The sequence below is a fragment of the Lycorma delicatula genome, chromosome 3 (genome assembly GCF_047948215.1).
Source record: "Lycorma delicatula isolate Av1 chromosome 3, ASM4794821v1, whole genome shotgun sequence".
NCBI lineage: Eukaryota > Metazoa > Arthropoda > Insecta > Hemiptera > Fulgoridae > Lycorma > Lycorma delicatula.
The window spans coordinates 154458752-154480100 of record NC_134457.1 but is presented as its reverse complement, the minus strand read 5'-3'; positions in this window follow the sequence as shown (position 1 = coordinate 154480100).

Genomic DNA, 21349 nt, shown 5'->3' with positions numbered 1-21349 from the left:
GGTGTTAGAGGAAAACTCCATAGATTAGATCGCGCTTCCATAAATCGGTTAATTAGATAGTGGAGAATTGTAAGTTATGGTAGGTATTCCCCTTTAATATAGCTATTCTAGCTATATTATAAGTACGGTGATCATATCAGAAATGGCAGGTGTTAGAGGAAAACTCCATAGATTAGATCGCGCTTCCATAAATCGGTTAATTTGATAGTGGAGAATTGTAAGTTATGGTAGGTATTCCCCTTTAATATTCCCCTTTCGATACGATTCCCCTTTAATATAGCTATTCTAGCTATATTAAAGGGGAATCGTATCGGTGATCATATCAGAAATGGCATATCGAGTTTCTGTAAATCTGTATGTTTTACGGTCCAACTAGTTCATCTAAAAAAAAAAAAAACATGTATGTATGTGTGACGCACTGATGTTGATCTTATATCTCAAGATTGACCAAACCGATCTTCTTCAAATTTGGCTGGTGTTTCTGAATATGAGGGCGTTTATTATATCAATTTTTTTCAAAATTCATTAAGAGGGTAGAGGATATTGGGAAAAAACCAATTGCAATTTTCCTGAGGTATTTTAGAAAAAAATTTACTTAGCAAATTTGATACTTAATCTATACAAATATTCTGAGAAAAACCTTTCTTAAAATTTATTCCCCATCTCTAAGAAATATATATTCTATTTTTTTGGCTCTTTTAATTTTTATTATTAAAATTTCTTTGTGTGCTTCTTAATCACTTAAAGGCTTTATAATTAGATTTTTCTAAATTTTCCCCCCGGTATAAGAAAGCTCCAAAATCAAAATTTTTTATTCGAAATTTGGGAATTTTGATGCTTAAATCTTATTTTCATAATCATCATAATCAATAAAAAGAAACTCCTTTGATACTTGGGCTCCCACATTTTTTTAAATTTAGAAAAGTGTTTTTCACTTTTTTCGATCTTAACGCTTATAAAATTAATTTTGGCAATAATATTAGCGTCATTAAAGAGTCTTTTTAGTAGTATTTTTTTAAGGCTTCCGTGATGTGAGTGGTGAGCGTCTTGGATTTTTATCAGAAGGTCCTGGGTTTGAATCCCGATCAGATATGGAATTTTTCATACGCTAAAAAACTATGTTTCTTATTCCTGCGCGCAAGCCTTTCTGTAGTGAATTTCATACAGCAAAAAAAAAAAAACTGTGCAAGAAATTATAATGATTTTTAAGGCTATTTTATTCTACCTTATTTTTTAGTATTTTTTACGATTATATTTTTTTACAACTTTGTTTTATTTTTCGATTTAAAAAAAATGTTTTACATTTTACTGTTACTTTTTGACCACCATAGCCGGGAAGTCATATAAAACTGCTAGCTTTTTGCATATATCTTATATACACCTTAAATCACAATTTAATAGTTTAATAATTTTAACTTTGCTGTATATTAGAATCAAAACGACGAAATATTAAAAGAAAAAAAATTGCTTAATTTGGGACCCTTTTCATAAGTTGTTTCATGTGTCATTTTTGGTAGAGAATTCAATTTTCTCATTAGTTATAACTATTACTCTTTTCATATAGAGTGATTCACGTAGTGTTACTCACTCTTTCTGAGCTCATTGTACTGACGAAAATAATGAAGTAGCCGTTTATTAGTCTTTTAAACTTTTTTTTTATTACAAACATAAAAAATCGTGTTACGTATTTTTAGACATCAAATTTCTCTGTTTTACGTCGATTATTATGAAAACAACTGAAGATATGGTTCTGGACAATATTTCAACTCAATCTGTCAGCTCAAAACCAAAAGAAACCATTAAATTTACTCACTAATTTCGGTTCCTAGAATTTCAGAAAGATTTTTTTTCACTTTCTGCCCAGAAATCAGGGCGAAATTGTTTGCTAGCTGTAACGTATTTTTTACTAGTCCGCTAACGTAACGTTTCCGGATTCATGCATAAATTAGCTTTTTCATTATTTTTGCTTGTAAGATGAGCAAAAAAAGCGCCAATAACACTTCATGAATTACTCTGTAGAATAAGTAGGATGAATGTTAATAAAAAATTGTAAGAGAAATTTACAAATATAATTAAAATAATAATAATCTTTTGAATTCAAATGAGCTTTTAATTTCAATAACACTTTTTCTCCTGATTTCGAATACAGAGCTGGTATATATATATATATATATATATATATATATATATATATATATATAAATGTCAGAAAACGATTAATAGAACGGTTTACATAATTAAAGTTTATATTAACAATTACGTTTTTTTTTATACGCAGTTTATTTTTTTATAATAAAACGACTTCATTACTCCATAAAGAAGGACTGTTTTACCAATAATTCATTTTTAAATGTACTTAAAGTAATAATGTTTTCTTGCAAATGATAATTGATTTCCGCGAAAAGACTTTGTTATGTAATAAGCCAGTAATTTTAATTTCATGTTAATATCACGTTAAAGAGGAGAGATCTTACAGCGACATCAAGAAATAAAGATAATATTTCAATAAATAATTTCTGAGGTCAAATAATAAAAAACTATTTGTGATGAATATGAATTGAAATAATGAACAATTGAACGATTATCTACAGCGGGGGAATTAGGGGATAGAAATAAGTGAGGGGGAAAGTTGTCTTTTCCAGCGATTTTAATGGTAATAATAATAGTATTAATAATAAGGATGACATTGTAATTGTTGTGTCGCTACGCTATGTAACTTGTGATAACATGTCAGATAAATCCTTCCCCCATTCATATGCGACCTTTATTTTTTAATACCGCTCTTCTGTAAAAGGAAATGTGTTAAATATTTTATTACTTTTTTAAGGGAATTAATTAATATTTATTGTACATGAATATAAATGGACAATATATTTTACATGTTCATCGTCACTCGCTGTCAACTTGTATCGACGTTCCAATGCCGACCGGCATAAAGACGTGTCACTAACCTGACGTCAGGATTTTATAAGTATACTAACTTATTCTTTTACAGTCATTTCTATTCTAAATCTGTTTATTTATTTTTTCGTAAAAAAAAAACAATACAAATTAAATTTTGAATCGATTGAGGTTATTTCTACCTTACTATATATAATTAACGTTTCAAACAGTTAAAAAACAATATAATATTTGAGAAAAAATAAAATTTTATTATTAACTTATTTGTAACAATTATTTATAAGTTAACGTTCATATTATGATTAACATTAAAATTTTTAATAACCGTAATTTTTTTAATGAAATAAAATATATATTTCCGCCGTTTTCTATTACAGTAAACTTCATTCGTGGCACAATTCCACGACGTTCTATGACTTCAAATCTTCTTTGTTACGACGTATTGGATCTTCTTTTGTCTCTAGCTTACTATTGTAAGCTCAATGTCATTCACATCTTGTTGTTCCGTTTAGCTATTTGACTTGGTTATACCGATCTATAATTTTTATTTATTGCTCTCTGAGGCGCGATTAAATTACTGTTGTTAAAAAAGTCAAAATTCTGTTGTTTTTGTCTAGGTAAATTAATTCTTGTGATCTGCAGGTGAGTGATGATAAATAACAAGAGGATCCGTAATATTTACAAAGAATAAAAGTTCTGATAATTAATTTACTCACGTTAGGAATACAAAGGTGACCCAAAACGAGCCGATATTATAATTTTTAATAAAATACATTTTTCTTAAAAAACTAGAACCATTCTTAAAAAATATATAATGCTTAATGACCAACATTGCCCATCACCAAAATTATGAGGTACGTGTACACAAATTAGTACATTCTTCAGCCAGATTCCCTCTGGAGGTTGACGGATTTTAACTAATACTTTTAAAATGTAGATAATTTGGAAGAAATCCCAATAAGATGTTGAGGAAATGTCGATGGAAATTTACGACTCAGGACACGGACGTGAAATTTTTCAACTAACCTAAATAAAAAATCTAAAAATAGAGAAGTACAAATATCAATTCTTTTTAATTTATTTTTATCATCGCTAAAAGCGAGAAAAAGGAAGTAATACTGGCCTACCCTAGGTAGAAGGTTACATGGTCTTTATATTCTATTAGATAAACTGAATAGTATTGGAAATACTTTCCTTGTTATATTACTTATTCAGATTACTATGAAATTTATTAAAGCACGTAAGTTCAAAAATTGTTAAATGCTAAGTGTACTAACTCAGCTTTCACAGTCAAACACAGTGGCTGCTCGCGTATAAGCTCTGTGGAACTGCAGCACCCCCTATTTCCACTTGATATAATCGATAACATTTAATATAATGAGTCCCTCTTTCTTTAATTGTTTCTTTATACTTGTACAATATATAATCCTTAAGCTTAATGTCAGTAGCCATCCCCCAGTTTATGAAAAAGATTAAAAAATCTTTGTTTAGAACTGTGCGCTTCACAGTTCCAGCGGCGTGGTGTTTGGTTGTTGTGCGCAAGCGCACATAGGAAACTGCGCGCTAGGCTGCGAGGAAGAGAGAGAGAGCACTATCGCTCCCGCAGTACCAACCATAGCGTGCTGGTGTAAGGTAGTTTTTTTTTTACTCCTATTGTGTATGGAACATTCCTTGTTCATTCCCTTTTCTAGTTTAGTAAGCGGAAGGACTATGAAAGCGGTTTAGTTTTTTTTCAGTAGCGATCAGAAGATGGCTGAAAGGAATGGATCTTTGATTGCCACATCTGTCCAAAAACACGCTGCGAAAATACGTAATTAGTAAAAACTAATTACGTATTTGTTTCTATGTAAGAAATTTAAATTAAGCATCATTGAACTAGCATTTTTAAGCGGACATTTTATTAAGTTATATCTAATAATACTAAAAAATATTATTTGTATTGATATTTTATTATTTATTTAGTTAAACCGAGGTTTTTAAGTACAATGTGGTTAAAAACTATGTACCATATTCTTGAATGTGATAAAGTGTAGAATTAGATTATTATCCTTCTTCCAGCTATTCTATTTGATTCATTTTTTCAGTTCTTTTATTTTAAGAAAACTTTAACCATGACCTTAAAAAGGCCCAGAAAAAAATTTTCTGGAGCAGCACCCCCATTAATTTTAGCTACGAGCCGCCATGCTCAAACAGCAACTTCAGAACAAAAACAAGCAAAAGTAAGTAAAGTAAACAAGTAAGTACTTTTATTTTTTTTTTTAATGTTTTTCATGAAGTCGTGGTCTTTAAGTTTAAAATTGGTAAATCTTTATTTCAACTTAATTTTATAGACTATAGTGGAAAATTCATTACTGTTAAGAAATAAATTTTGGCAAAACATTACCCTAATTTAAATATTCTGTCATCATATTACACTTTTAAATGTTTAATGTTGACTTCTAATTTACAATTACATATATTTTTAATAGTGACATTTTACTAAAAAAAGAAACATCACTTGTACAATAAAAATGAAATTTTATTAGTATATAAGTTACTTTATTTATCGTTCATTGAAGGACAGTAAAACTGATATGAATTACGCGTGTGCTTATTTTGTAATTTGTTTTTAACTTAAAATTGTGTACATTGGTTCATTAATTGCATATCTGTTACGTTACATGGATATTATTATCAGTTATTTTTTTAATAAATTAAGTATGTCAAAAAATGTTCTTTTTGAAATTTATCTTTGAATTATTGTGTTAGTCGGTTAGTGTTGTCGAAAGCAATTTGTCGATTGTCGATTGTCGATTTAAATTTCTTAAATAGTTATAATTTTAGGAAATTATTTTAATGTTAAAAAAAAAATAAAAAAACTGAAAAAATGTTGCATAATGTTAATGTTAATGTTGCAGATTTCTGTTTCAAATTACCCTTGGGTTTTTAAATATTAATCAATTAATTATGCAAATTTTAGAGTACAATTGTGAACAAAATTAAAATATTTTTCACCAAAACGTTTGTGTCCGATTTTACCCCTTTGATCAAATTACGTTTTTACCTTAAAAATTATGTAGGTATAAAATTAAAATTGAGAAAAAATTAAATTTATAGTAAAACATATTAGGTCTCAGTTGGCCTCCTTGACCAGTGACGTTTTTTTCATAAAAATTATAATACACACCGCTTAAAAAAAGTGAAAAATCTATTAAAATATTTTTGATTCCCATTTGACTACCTTGCTCACAGGTACCTCATGTAACATTTTTAAGAAAAGCCTTAACTTGAAAAACAGATGAAATATCAGAAATTATAAAATATTTTTACTTGTACGAAAAATCTCGGTTTTCAGATTTCAACGGAAATATACATTTTGACCATTCCTGAATACATTTTGACTAACTTCCGCGTAACGTCTGTATGTACGTACGTATTATGTTCGCATTATGTTACGTACGTATTATGTTTGTCCGTATGTATCTCGCATAACTTAAAAACGATTAGCTGCAGGATGTTGACATTTTGGATTTAGGACTGTTGTAACATATAGTTGTGCACCTCCCCTTTTGATTGCAATCGAATGGACCAAAAGCGTCCAAAAAAGCCCAAACTCCAAAACAATTTGGATTTTGGACTTTTTCTTAACTGCAGTAATAAGCCCTCATTGAGAGCTTTTCAACGATATATCGTAAGTGGTACTTATTTTCATTGATTCCAGAGTTATAATCAAATAAGATTTTAATTAATGAAATATTTGCATCTTACAAGGGGAAGGCACATCGATTCAATCTGATTTCATCTCCTTTTTTTAATTTTTTTTTTATTAAAATATGTTGATTTATTAATAGTTATTAACATGTGATTGTAAAAAAAATTACGATGAATATTAATTCAATAATAATAATAAAAAAATGAAACAAATATCAGAATTTATTAATGAAATAAAATTTTATGTACTTTTCATTTTAATAATATGTGTATATGTGTAATTTAATAGGCGTACAAGGAAGTAATGTGGCGGCCAGCCGTGGTGGTCGGGCGGCGGGGGCCTCTCCGGAATCGTTGTCCGTCAATGGCCCCTCGGGGACTCTGCCTGAGCTAGCCCAAGTCAGCCGCAAGTGCGCCCGGGTGATCGCGCAGGGGCTGTGTGCATACCAGACGGATTAGGTCCGGTCCCTGAGCGACTAGTGGGGGAAGGTTTTTAGCGGTCGGAGCCACGCACTTTCTGCCAGAGCAGGCTTGGCGGCGGCTGACAGAGCTTTATCCTCCCCCTATGGAAAACATAAAAAAAAAGAAAAAAAAGGAAGTCATCTGTTGTCCACATCAGATTTAGAAAAAAAATTAAATTCTTAAGTCGGATCCTTACGAATCCCTTTTTTAAGAAAGTTCCCACATCATCTGGATTAATACTAGATACAATTTGATTTTCAGTCTTGAAAATTAAAGTTAAAAAAAAATATATATTTTAAGTACGGGTCTCATTCAGCCTCCTTATCTTCGAGACTTAAATGTTTATTTATTAGAGTAATTATTTACTTCGATTAGTTGACTCAATTTAATGCAGTGTTACTCAACAAGGCTAAAAAATTAGAGTTTACACAAAAATTGTGGGTACCGTGATGCGTCCTTATACAGTAGGGTCGAAAATCAGCTAAATATTTCTGATAAAATAAAAACTCTGGAATTTTAAATAACTAATAAGTTCATTCATCGAACGAAAGCTCAATTTTTATATTTTTCATAAAAATTACAAAATTCAACATGGCTAAAAACTACCCTTTTAGGTTTTTTAATTTTTGTTCAGAATTGAATACATCAATGCCCCACATTTAATTTTTATAATAATTATTTAAAAATTTTATTTTTAACTAGCAGACCCTGCAGTGCTTACTATTGCTAGATTTGAATATATAAATATATACATATATATAGATTAAATGAACGCAATTGAAAGTTCGATAAAAAATTAACAAAATGAAAATTATGGAACTTCACAAAATTTAACCTTTCCCTTTTTCATTTTTACCATATTCCATTTCCCCCAGTTCTCCTTTAATGTCCTTTCCCTTTCCTTTCCTCGTTTATTTCCGCTTATTTCCATTTCCCCATCATCTTTCCCCCTTTTCTCCTTTCCCTTTTCTCTTCTTTCCATTTTCCCTTTATTCCCTTTTACCTTTTTCTATTTTTTCCTTTTCTGATTTTCCCTATTTATCTTTTCCAATTTTTCCTTTTCCCCGTGCGTAAGTTGGTCCGGTAGTTTTTTTAGTCTATAGCGGACACGCATATCGGAAACATTGAAATGGAATCGTAAAATATTTAGTATAGCGTGTGTTGCTTTTACGTCCAACAGATAGCACTGTTTTTCAAAAAAGTACTTTTTACCTGTCACTGGTATGACATCTTAGGTATATAAATTGTAGGTATACAAAAACACGCGCGTATTTGAATGAAACGTTGTGTCAAAATCTCAAAGCAATCTGTGAAGAACTTTCGGAGATTTAAGATTTTGAACAAATAAACATTTACATTTTTATTTACATAGATTTCATATTTAAAAAAAAATAAAGACGTGAATCCAAATACAACTTAATGAGCTTTGATTAATAATTATCAGTGTTATCCATAGCTAATATATTATATAGTAACATCTCCGTCGCAACTTCACCCACCTGTATAGTTACTGATATTTCCCGTCGCGGTCAAATTTTTTTTATTTTTTGTTTTTTATTCACGTAACTAAAGTTAGATGCAGCCAGTCGCGTCACACGTACAGTAACAGTGATTGTGTTAGTTGAGCGGCCGCGTCGTATAACCGTCGCATACCTTAAAAATCAAAATTCCAGGAAACCCGAAAATGGTTTTCAGATACTTGTATGAAAAGAATTTGCAAACCCAAATTCACTGAATATCGTGTTTAGGACAGTCAAAATGGGGAAAATTTGCAATCATTGTTCAAGATGTTTTTTGCCTCTTTATTCACCCCTTTAGAGGTTGAATTTCGAAAAATCTTGAAATTAGTTTTTAGATATTTAATTGAAAATTGCACACATCGAAAATCAAGTTAATATTTTAATGTGTTGCCTAAAAATTAAAAAAAAAAAATAATCGGGTTTCAAAAAAAAATTCCAAAATCAATTTTAACCCATTAAACTTAGACTTTAAAAAATTAGAAACTGGTTTTTAGATGTTCCTGTGAAGATTACACACAAAAAAATCAATTTTATATCTTCATTTGTTACCAAGAAATTAAAAATAAATAGTAAATTTCTATGTTAAGACATTTTAATCCTTTAAACTTGTAATTTAAAAAAAACGCCTATCTTCGTGTGCATTTACACCGTAAGAAGAGCATATATACAAATTTACATCAATTTTCTTCAGTAGCTTTTGCTGGGCGTTGATGAATCAATCAGTCAGTTAGGACAAGTTGCTTTATATGTACAGATATATATATAAACTGATGGTAACATTGGCTCTGGGGTTTCCCATTGAGGTACTAATTCTATAAATTTTAAATAGTAAATATTTTGTATTGATTATCTAAATTTTTACGTGAAATATTAATAATGTTTTTTATGCAAAAGTATGCAACTATGCTTCATTATTCATTAATTTTTTATATTTTTTCTTTTTTACAGTACTTATTGTAAGGAATAATCTTTTTTACCGGTAATTTTAAGGAGTAAATAAATAAATATTTCTTTTCTTTTTAATTAAAAGTAGCTAACTCTGTACTATATTGTAAAATACATTAACAAAGTTGCGTAAACTTCAAAATAATAACAAGAAAAATAAATTAATGAAGTTAAGGTCTAGTGGTCCATCTTCTGAATTATTTTATTGATTATTATTCATCAAAGTTTAGAAATTTCAATTGAGGCGTAGGGCGAGGATGATTTCTGTGCATGGCGGCTGGCTTCGTATTATCTTCGATATCGTATTCCAGTACACTACCCTCTGTACAGTTAGCAGTGTCAATATACTTTTGACACACCGGTAAATCTAAATATGTGAAATAGATCTATACCGATGTTATGTATATATAGATATATGATGTATGACGCACTGATATATGACTATGATCTATACATATTAATGTTCGCTACAATACAGCATAAACATACAGATCTTTACGCTCTCAAAACTTTCATGCGATATATTTTAGTTCAAATAAAACTTAAGTAAGTGATATTTTTTAATTTTTTTTTTTTTTGTTGATAATATCGCCACATAAGCTTGAAGCTTGTGCGTGGGATATGAAAATTTAAATTAGAATATACATGTGAGTATGTGTATATCAGGTGAATTAGAAATAAGTGAAGTTAAATTTATTAGTATACCACGAATAGAATAACTGAAACAAATCTCTTAACAAACCTTTCTTTAGCAGTCTTATTGGAAGTCTTGATGTAGCCATAATATTTATTATGAACGTTTGGATTTTGATGGGTAGCTAAGCGTCATCATTACATCATTCTAATTAAGCCATTGATTAGTTTCGTTAACTCAGTTCATTGTTTATACGGTTTGTTAACTCAAATTCAGATAACATTTCGAATTGAGGTGTCTTAAAAAAATTTCTTCTGTAGAGATGTCGAGATCGTTGTGGATTGATGTAGAACTATGTTGCGTTTATGATTCTTCTTTGTAATTAATATAATTGTTTAATTATAAATATAAAGCCTTAGGTATTTCATGACTTTCTGTAATTTATAAGCGTCTTTATCACAATATTCTGAATTTAAACAAAAACCTTTAGGGGTTAAGATATTTGTGTATTTACATGCTACTTTTTAACTTTTATATAGAATTTTTTCAATTAAAAAAAAAAGTATTAAACTATTCCTGTTTTATGAAGTCAATCAACTTTTACGTTAATAAATTATAAGGTATAAAATAATAATTTATTAATTTAATTTTTTTAATGAAATTTATAATTAATTAAAATTTGTTTTTAAGTTTGAAATAATCGGGGAAAAAAATTCGTTTTTTTAATAATTTATAAATCAATAGGTGCTACATTAAATTACAATTATTGGTTCTGATGAAGGATAAAATGCTGAGTGACTGTAAAATGTCAAAACTGCTCAGTATTCGAACCAAACATTTCTGATAGAAGATGCTACCACTTTACTACTTAGGTTGTATAATATGACTACTATATATATATATATATATATACATATAATTTTCTACTAGATAACGAGTATATTAAATTTTTTTATATAAATAACAAAATAGTTAAAAGTTAAACAGATAAACAAAAACATATTTTTCTGTAAACAAATATTTTTTTAATCGCGGATTTTCGATACAATTTTTTTTTTGCTCAAAAATGTTCAATAAGCTTTTTCAGTTAAAAATTGCTTTTTTCAGTTAGAATAGTTTTAACCAGTCAGCTTTCCCTAGCCAAAGCTCGCTATTTATTTCTTGTTATTAAATAAGTGTTTGAGTGAACTAAATACAAAAAATAGATATTTAATAAATTAATGATTCATAACTTTTTTTAGGTTTCAAATTAGAGTCATTATTATTTTAATTATTTACGAAAAGGTAACTTGCTTTCCGGTTAATTCACAGAATCTTTGCTCGAGATAATTTGTAATGGTGAAGTGGAAAAAAAAATCATTTTTTTAGTAATTTTAAACACGCAAACCATTGTTTAAAAGGATGTTTAGGTTTAGGGTAAGAAATATTTACAAACATAATTTATCGGTAAGTCTAGATAAGGAAGTCTAATGTTGATTGTCTGAGATTGATAGCCGATACACTAATATGACCGATAGTGAATTTCTAGATGAATTTGCAAAGAATTAAGGAAAGTTATTAACTGCAAAGTTACCGGAGTAAAGAATCTTATTTGTCATATAAAATCGTAATAAATGTTCGCTTTTAGACAAATACAAAAGTATAGTTTAAATAAAATAAAAAAAATATATAAGTAAACAAAATAAAAATTACTAAAAATTCATAGCCTACTGCCTACTGTCTAATAATTTTAATATGTAATTGACGTTATTAGTAGAAGTTTAAAAGAATGTATGTTAAAAAGAACATTATCTTTACAAATTGTTGCATCACATTTATAAAATTATGAGATAAGAAGTAATTTATTAGAATTTAGTTGTATAGGTCACATTATTCGGTAAATATACAAAAAGTATAACTCATTACATTTTAAACTTAATAAAAAAAAAAAACTATTGCAAATTATTCACCAGTTTTCCTAATTTAAAAAAGTAAAAAGCAGGAATTACCGGTAAAATACAGTGTTTTATTTTTATTAATATTGTTGTTCTATTATTCAAAATAAAAACAAATAAATAAATAATTATTTTTGAAGATTACAACATTGTTATACAGAATTTGTTGTTAAACCCGACCACTGCACTAATTTTTTCTCTTTTGAAATAACATTCATAACAATTACAATATTCAGTGCATCATAAACACTTCGCCCAATTTCCTTCTGATCATACTGCAGATTTTTCTAATTAGAAAAAATTGAATTTTTTTATCGTTATGAATATTATTATTGTTTTATTTATAATTTTTATAATAATAAACGTTAAAAAACTTACTGGACAATTAATGTAATTAATTAATTAAAAGAAATGAAGGATTTTCATAAAAAATAAAAGACTGTAATAAGCGTCGGAATATCTGGTGTCACTGATGTCAGATTTCTGGTAACCACAATATGTTTTGTAACGTGAAAATCACACCCACATATAGGAGAATATTATACTTTATATAATTTTGCAAAAAAAAACTACTAAAATTTACGTAATTACAATTGGTATGATCTTTAATATCAGATCATAAATAAAACAGGACATTTTATTTAAAAAAGTATTGACAAAAATTAGATTACGATTGAAATTTGAGATGGACGAGTGCAGACGATCGCATCCATCTCATCCTCGTATATTGATTCATACTTACAAAAAAAAAATAACTAAAGTTCCATTTTGTTGTGTGTGAGGTGATGTAATCCTGTTCTGTTTGCCTTAAAAAACAAAGGAAAAATAATTAACAATTTTGAAATTAATTATTAAAAAGTAAAAAAAAAAAAATTACCTTTCAGGTCAGTTTGAATAAATATAATCGATACTAAACATTATAGAAACGTTCAAGATTATTAATCTCAAAAGACGAAAACGAAAGAGGATGTACATTTCTCTCTGTTGTATAAAACTCACGAATTAGAAAAGTTAAATAAATAGTTTAACTTTTAGCAGATCCTTGTAAAAAAAGAAAAAAAATTATCACACTATCTTCAACATGATTAGAATAATAAAATTTATACACAATTTTATACGATCAGGAATTTTTTACCAAATTCCTCTGATTCCGTATCCTCTCTATTCCCCTGATTTAGCCCCTTCCGACTTCTAACCGTTTCCTAAATTTAAGTTTTCGCTGAAAGGGAACAGATTTGTCTCAGTTGAAGACATGTAGCCAAATACGGAGAGGGTTCTTAGCATCCTTAAGAAAGAAAATTTTCAGAAATGCTTCCAAAAGTGGAAACACCGTTGGAGTCAGTTTGTTCAGTCAGAAGGTGACTACTTTGAAGGAGATGCATTACAATAGCCTGTCTTAAAAGATTGAAATTACAAGCCCGCTCTGAAAACTTTCCAATCACATCTCGTACAATAAACAAACATTACTCAGTAGCCGAATCAACCCAAATACTTTTTACATTGTAATATCTTATACTGCAGAAAAAGAAAAATGCTAAATAAGAATTAAAAATGATCTGAATTTTAGGAATTATTTATAAAAAGTAAAAAAAAATATTGATTTTTAACTCGATTTAAATAATAAAATCGTTAAGAAAATTTAACACGGATCGCAAGGCTTTTAGATCAAGTTTTTTTAGCAATGTTAATAAAAGCTTTAATACTTTACAAAAATTCTTTAGTTCTTCAAAAATTTGTAGTAGCATTATATTAATTTCTACTAATTATTTCTTAATTATTTTAGAGATTATAAGATAATTAAAAACAATAAATAATTGAAATGATAAGAATAAAAAAATACTCTATTTTAATAGAAAGATTTCTTGTGTTATCAATAAACCAACAGAAAGATTCCTTTACTAGAAATTATCTTATTTGTAAAAACGTTATTAAACATGATAAATTTTAATTTTTTTTTACAAAAACCGTTCATTAATAATTAAATTAAATTAATTAAATATGATGGGATTAATTAACTAGACTTAGGATGTGTGGTTACCATATACATAATATGATAAATCAATTTAAAAAAAAAATACATATTAATCTTTGAACGTCTTGGCTATTAAGTTCTAAATTTTAAATTGTGGTGTCATTTTTCGCTTCTTAGATAATCTCTTCTTTCGTTAGAATTTTAAGATAGTCGCTTTGTACGCAAAATACCAAGATTTCATAAATACAACAAAAATTTGACCAACCATTAGAATCGTTGAAGAAATGGTAAGATTATAAAAATTGTGTATCTTCAAGGGAATAAATAATTCTATTTTCAAAATTTACAAATAAACTTTCAATTTATTATTTTAAATATACTATATTATTAAATAAATTGTAGCTTTTCATGATATAAAAAGGAATAAATTTATTCCTTAAAGATCGGTAAAAAACTTATTATTAGGTAAAACCGTCTGAAATACTATTTAGGTAATTAAATTTTTCATATGTATGGGCGGAATCAAGTGGAAGTCAAGGTTCAATTTAATACGTCGTTTAAGCCGAAGAGTGAGGAAAGTTTTTACTCTCCCATGAAGATGAAAATGCAATAAAAAACTGTAATTTTTTTAATCTGTGATTAAATAAACTGATTTAATATGTGATTTAAATGATGGAGACATTATGGAAAATATGAATTAAATATAACTTTTTAGACTACAGTACTTGTTTATCATTGATAGAGAAAAAACGGTTGTAGATGACATGACAAAATTACTAATTCATTTCTGACCAGTTATCAATGAAAAGTCTAGTTAGACTTTTCCGAACGAATATAATTATTATTATTACTATTCTCTCTATTATTAATTAATTTGTGACAAAGTTATTATCTTTAACTTCAACTTAATTTTGATTATTATTGCACGTTTGCATAATATCTATATAAATAAAAATGTAAGTGTTCCTTTGTTCAAAATCTTAAATCTCTGAAAGTTCTTCACCGATTGCTTTGAAATTTTTACACAACGTTGCATTCGAATATTCGCGTTTATATACCTACTGTTTATATACTTAAAGATGTCGCACCTGTGACAGGTAAAAACATTTTTTTTAAACAGCGCTATCTATTGGACGTAAAAGCAACACACGCTATTCCAAATATTTTACGATTTCATTTCAATGTTTCCGATATGTGTGTCCACTACAGACTAAAAACTAATGGACCGATTTACGCGCGGGGAAAAAGGGATAAAGGGAAAAATCGAAAAATATAAAAGGGAAGAAGGGGAAATGGAAAAAGAAAAAATGAGGCAACGAGGAAAAGGAAATAGAAAGGGGATAGAATAAAATGGAAAAGGGGAAGAGGAAGGGGAAATAAGGGGAAGGGAAATGGGGAAGAAAAGGAGTCGAAAGGGTGGATATTGGGGAAAGGGAAAGGGAATATGGTAAAAATGAAAATTGGTAAACGGAAAATGAGGAAAAGGGAAATGGAAAAAAGGAAAAGTGGAAAAAGGAATGGCGGAAAGGGGAAAGGGGGAAAGGGTAAAAGGGAAAGGTTAAATTTTGTGAAATTTTGTAAAGCTCATTTTGTTAATGTTTTATCAAACTTTCAATTGTGCTCATTTAATCTATATATATATATATATATATATATATATATTTATACTAAAATCTAGCAATAGCGAAGCATTGCCGAGTCTGCTAGTATGTAATAAATATGTTTTATAAATAAATCAAGTCGCCTAAATATGTTGTTAAACTTTACATATTATGTTAATTATAATTTATTTATATTCTTACATGACGCTGGTTACTTTTCAGTATCCGTTACAATTAAAAAGCTGCACACTTTTCTAATTTAATATTTGAAAATTCTTTAACAAAATCTGCAGGTGGCTAAATGAGTTTGTTATGGTTTTAATAAATCTCTTTTGCGGACTTATATTTTGCTAAGTTAATATAATTTATTTATGTCGTGTTTTTGGCAATTTGTGATATATTTTTTTAAATTATTAAAAAGTTAGTTCTTCCGTAATCTTGAGGTCTTACACTTGATTTAAAAAATTGATATTTACGAGATATAAAAAAATAACCCTCGTATATACGTATTTTAGTAAATTTTACATTAGTGCGTTTATACCAACTTGGTAGTTTTGATCATTATTGCGTAATGACTACTACAAAATTTTAATTTTGGAAACCATTTTGAGGTGAATCCGTCGACCGATCGCGGCCGTTCGTTTTTATTTTTGTTATCCTCTAACGGTGATTAATCCAAATCCGTAATAAAAATAAAAATCCGAGACAAAAAGTGTTCACACACCAATTAAATCAAGCGGTTTCAGATGCCGCATCAAGCCAAACCTACTGAAATAGATGCAAAATTTAGCCGTACAAGCTTCATTTTTACTATGTTCATAAATATCTAGTTTTTATCATTATTTTCAGAAAAATCCACAGTGAATGTTGATTATTGTACCTCATGACCGTTACGAGATGAGTTAGAATAGTATTAGTTCGATAATTATCTTTAAAAAAAGGTTCCGGTAATGAAATTAATAATTTATCTAATAAGCTGGTTTTAAAATTTAAAGAATTAGTATTAAAAATAAATTCGACTAGTAAAAGTTTTACGGGTGCAAATGAACGTATTAAATAAAAATAAAAAAATAAATATAAAAAAACTAAAGTCGATATACATCACACAAAAAAAAAATAATGAAATAAGAGCGTAGTCAAACATTAAATTAGATGATTAGAAAAAAACACACACAGAGAGACAAACAAACATATATAAAAAAAAGTTTACCTTCTGTCAGTACATCTCGGTTCGGTTAAACGTCTTACAGTTCTCAAACTAATTTTGAATGTAACCGTCTTGGCACAAGAATTAATTAATGATAACTTGAGCCTACTTTTGTGTTTTATTTTGTTACAGAATGATTGATGTTAGTCTAAGTTAGAGTGATGTAATATCGCCGAAACCGATGAACTATCAATAACAATGTTCTTGTGAAGAGAGCGAGAGGGATAGATGAAACGGGACGGAGATATATTTCAATTATTCATTGTTTCGTCGGGTCGGAGGGTAGAGGAAGGCAGGCTTTTAGGAGTTAGGCAGTAGTCGGGTCGATGGAGGTACGAAATATAGGGTGGATTTTAGTTATCGAGGGGGAGTTAAACCCGTAGAGGGATGAACTGCAAGTAGCGGATACGACGGTGTCGAGTCGCTTGCGGAGTTAGGTTTTGCGCCGCCGTGGCATTTACCGCCGTTTAAGCTCACTCAGAACCCGTGCCCGACTCTCTGCCCACCCGCCACGCCAGAGTAACCGGCAGAATAAGATTAACGATGTGTTTTATTATGAAGTTTGCTCTCGCTCGGTGAATTACACTGCGCTAAGTACGCTCAGCTATCCCGCAAGTGAATAATGGACTTCTCTTTTCCCACTTCCCTCTGTACTCCTTGTCAGCCCAAAAATTTTAATACCGACTCCTCTCTACGCTGCTCCCGCACCCCGTAATACACTGTGAAACCTTAACGAATTCCTGAGCTCCTGAAAACTTCCTCCATCTCATCCCCGATGAACTAACACTTTATGTTCCTTCACGATCTTTATACGCAAATTTACTACCGGATTTCAATATGAGATTATATTTTACAGTTAGTTATTAATAGAATTAGATTTCAATGATGTCAGTAATATTTTACGTTTCGTATTAACGGTTTTAAAAGTATATTTATTTTATATTCGAAAAACAAAAACGATCTACAAGTAAAATAATGAACAGTAATTATAAATAACGTCAACTAAATAAGCTTGAAAACTAAACGTATATCACAAAGCAATTCGCGTTCATTATAATTAAAGGTAATTTATTAATGAAAGTTTAAACATTGTAAGGTTGTCAGTTAATGGAAATTCATTGATTTTGTTATTCTTGAATAAATGTATGAAATGAAATTCTCCAATTCAGAATATTAACATTAATCATTGTGTAACGATTGTCAGATCGTTAACACAATCTGTCCAGTTGTGAGAGTAACTTAATGTATTAAACCAAACATCAAAAACGGTATTAAATACCGTTGTTTAAGAGGTAAAGAAAAAATAATACAATTTTCTGTCTATTTTTCGTCTGTTTTGCTTCAATAAAAAATCGAATTTCAAAAGTTTTTATTTACCTGTTACTGGCTGTATTTACATTAATTTTCTCAGAATTAGATTCTCTACAAGTTTTCATACTAAAATTTTTCGCATTTATTATAATTATTTATTTTAGCTATTTTCCTATATGACGTTACCTTCTTATTGACGTATAAATTATTTTTAATTTTTTGACGAATAAATTTGACGAGTATACATGGAGAAGTTGCGTGCGTGAGTTTTGAATTACTTCTTCTATGAAAGTCCCTGATGATGGAGTGGTGACTCCGAAACTGCTACGACATATGTATTGAAAATTGTTGGTAAGTGGAAACTTTAATTTATACAATCTAAAGAACTTATCGATACCGAATTTTGTGTTTTACGTCGAATATCTTAAAAACTACTAGTTACATTCTGGGAAATGTTTCATCCTATTTCCCAGCTCGTATTACATAAGAAAACACCAATTTTATTTCTAAATTAATGTATTAATTCTAAATTCTTTAACTAATTTCATTTCACTCTTTACCTAATTCTTCTATCAGATAATTTCCTCCAGTTATTCCAATATGATTCTTTTTTCCAAATCTTTCACCGTTTGTGGTTATTCAATTTTATTTAGGGCAACATTCAAGAACATTTTCCCCACATTTTCTTTTTAAAATTTTTAAATGATTTTATTGTATAAATTCGTATGCATAATTTATAATCATTGAACGAAATTTTCGTTTTCTTTTGTAAGAAAATCTGATCTTTTCGCTGTTACCGTTATATAGTAAAAGGAATTCCCCTACTGAAGTGGCGCAACTATCGCATTCTTTCTCGACTGAAAAGGGTACATTATTTCGTTACACAATCTGTCCAACCTTTCTTATTGTGATTTGTGTAACTTATCCTAGGTAAAATGGTACTAATCAAAGTTTCTTTTCTCTATGACTAGGCAAAAGTTTTTTCTTTGAGCATAATAATGTTCAATATAAAATCAGAAACAGTGGTAGATCAGAATGAAAGCGTGTCATTTGTGTCGCTGAATATTGCCTGCATACTGTTTGTGATGAACAAACCTGTAGCTACAGTCGATTTAGTGAAGAAGGAAATCACTTCATTTCTCATATTCTCGTCAGTGTGGCATGGAGTCTTTGTACTAGATGCTTAGATCATTTTCTGGAGTACCTTGTCTCTTGTGGTCTGGTCACCCACAAATTTATAATATTGCAATTAAAATACAATGGCCCATCATGCAAAAGCGTGTTAGAAAGAAGTAGCTGTAAAAATAGTGTGGTGTTTATTTATATTTTTGTTAAGTGTTTTTGTAATTTACGATAAATTCAGTACAATTAAAAATAAAAATGTTAACCTGATTTTATATTATTTTCTTAAAATCCCATTTTATTTCAGTCGAATAAAATTAAGAACGGAACTAAACAATATGGTAAATTTTATTCTAAACAAATTTTTTAAATTAAATTTATTCCACTGCTTTTCTCATCTTCATGTCACGTTACTGAATAATGTCAATCTTTTTATTTTTATCGTTTATTTCCGGTCTAGTAGCTCTAACTTCTTTAAAATCGTTTTCTAACGCATTTAAAACATTTTTTTATTTGGTGTACCATCATTTTTTTCCTTGCCCTTCACATTCATCACCCTCTTACAGAAATAATCCTCTTCTCTTGTAATCATATGGAGAAACCACTTCAACCTCTACTCTTGCAACTGTTTGTATATTTTCCCTATATTTGTTGAACTAGGATTAGCTCAATCCTAGTTTCATTTTTCCTAGTTGTTACCAACATCCATTGCAATATTCTTATTTCTTTTTAAATTCAATATTCACATCCAATATTTTTTTCATATACTTTACATATCTTCCAGGTTTCTGTACTATATATTAATTTTGTTTTGAATTAATACAGGCCATTAATTCTAAATTATTTAACTAATTTTCTTTCATTCTTTAACTAATTCTTCTATCAGATAATATCCCAGATACTTTCCTCCAGTTGTTCCAATGTGATTCTTTTTTCCAAATGTTCATTTGGACCAGAAATTTAGCTTTTCTTTACTTAAGAGCAGCTCTTAATTCAGTTGCACTGCAATACTCAACTAATCTATTTTTTTCGGCTGACTCCAAAACATTTTCCTTTCCGATGCTCTCTTCCAATTATCCAATTTCCTTTGGAGTTCCTCCCAATCGATATTGTACAAACAATTTCATTGGTAATTAACATCCATTGTTGAACCTGATTTACAACCGTTTTTGCTATGACGTTTATTAAAATACTAAATCTGTAAGGGTCAGTGAAAATCCTTTTTGTAATCCTATTTTAATTGGGAACATTTATTTATCCAACACTACTTCTCACCTTCGTATACATTGCCAAAAAGCAAGTTTGACATCATCTTAATATTCTTCAGGTACTTCTTTCTCTGTCATACATTATCATATCTCTCTAGCTTAGCCATCTATAAATCTATAAAGGGTAAATTCATTGTTCTTTGCTTCACTGTATGATAAAATAATGTTAATTCTTATACTAGAAAAACTGATATTTTACAGAATGATTCACGAAAAATGTAACAAACTTTTATGACATGTTCTACTGATGAAAATAAAGAAGAAAGTTTGTATAAAGACAGATCGGAAACGATTGATTACCAAGTCTCAGCAGGCGAAAAATTTCTCTCTAAAAAAACAATAAAGGATTAAAGAAAACAGAAAAAAATGAAATTTAACATAGAGAATAGCTATTTCTTCTGCTCCGAAAAAATTAAGTCAGAATGTAATTGTTGGAAGCCAAAATAAGGTTAAATATAGTGGTTTTACATGAAATTTCACCTAAAAAATAAAAAAATAAAAAACAGGTCCTAGAACTGTATTTTTAATATTTTTCCAGAAATCTGGAGTAAAAAAAACAAAAAATTGGAGTCGAAAACACACTTTTTTATGTTTGGCCTAAAATACTTTGTTAAATGGGTAATAAATACATAAACGTTTTAAACAAAACTTGTAGAGAATTTGATTCTAAATAAAATGGTATGAATAAAGTCCACATATACTAAATAAAATAAAAACATAAGAATTTGAAGTTTATTAAAAACAAAACATTTCAAAATATGACAGATTTTAACTAAGTATCA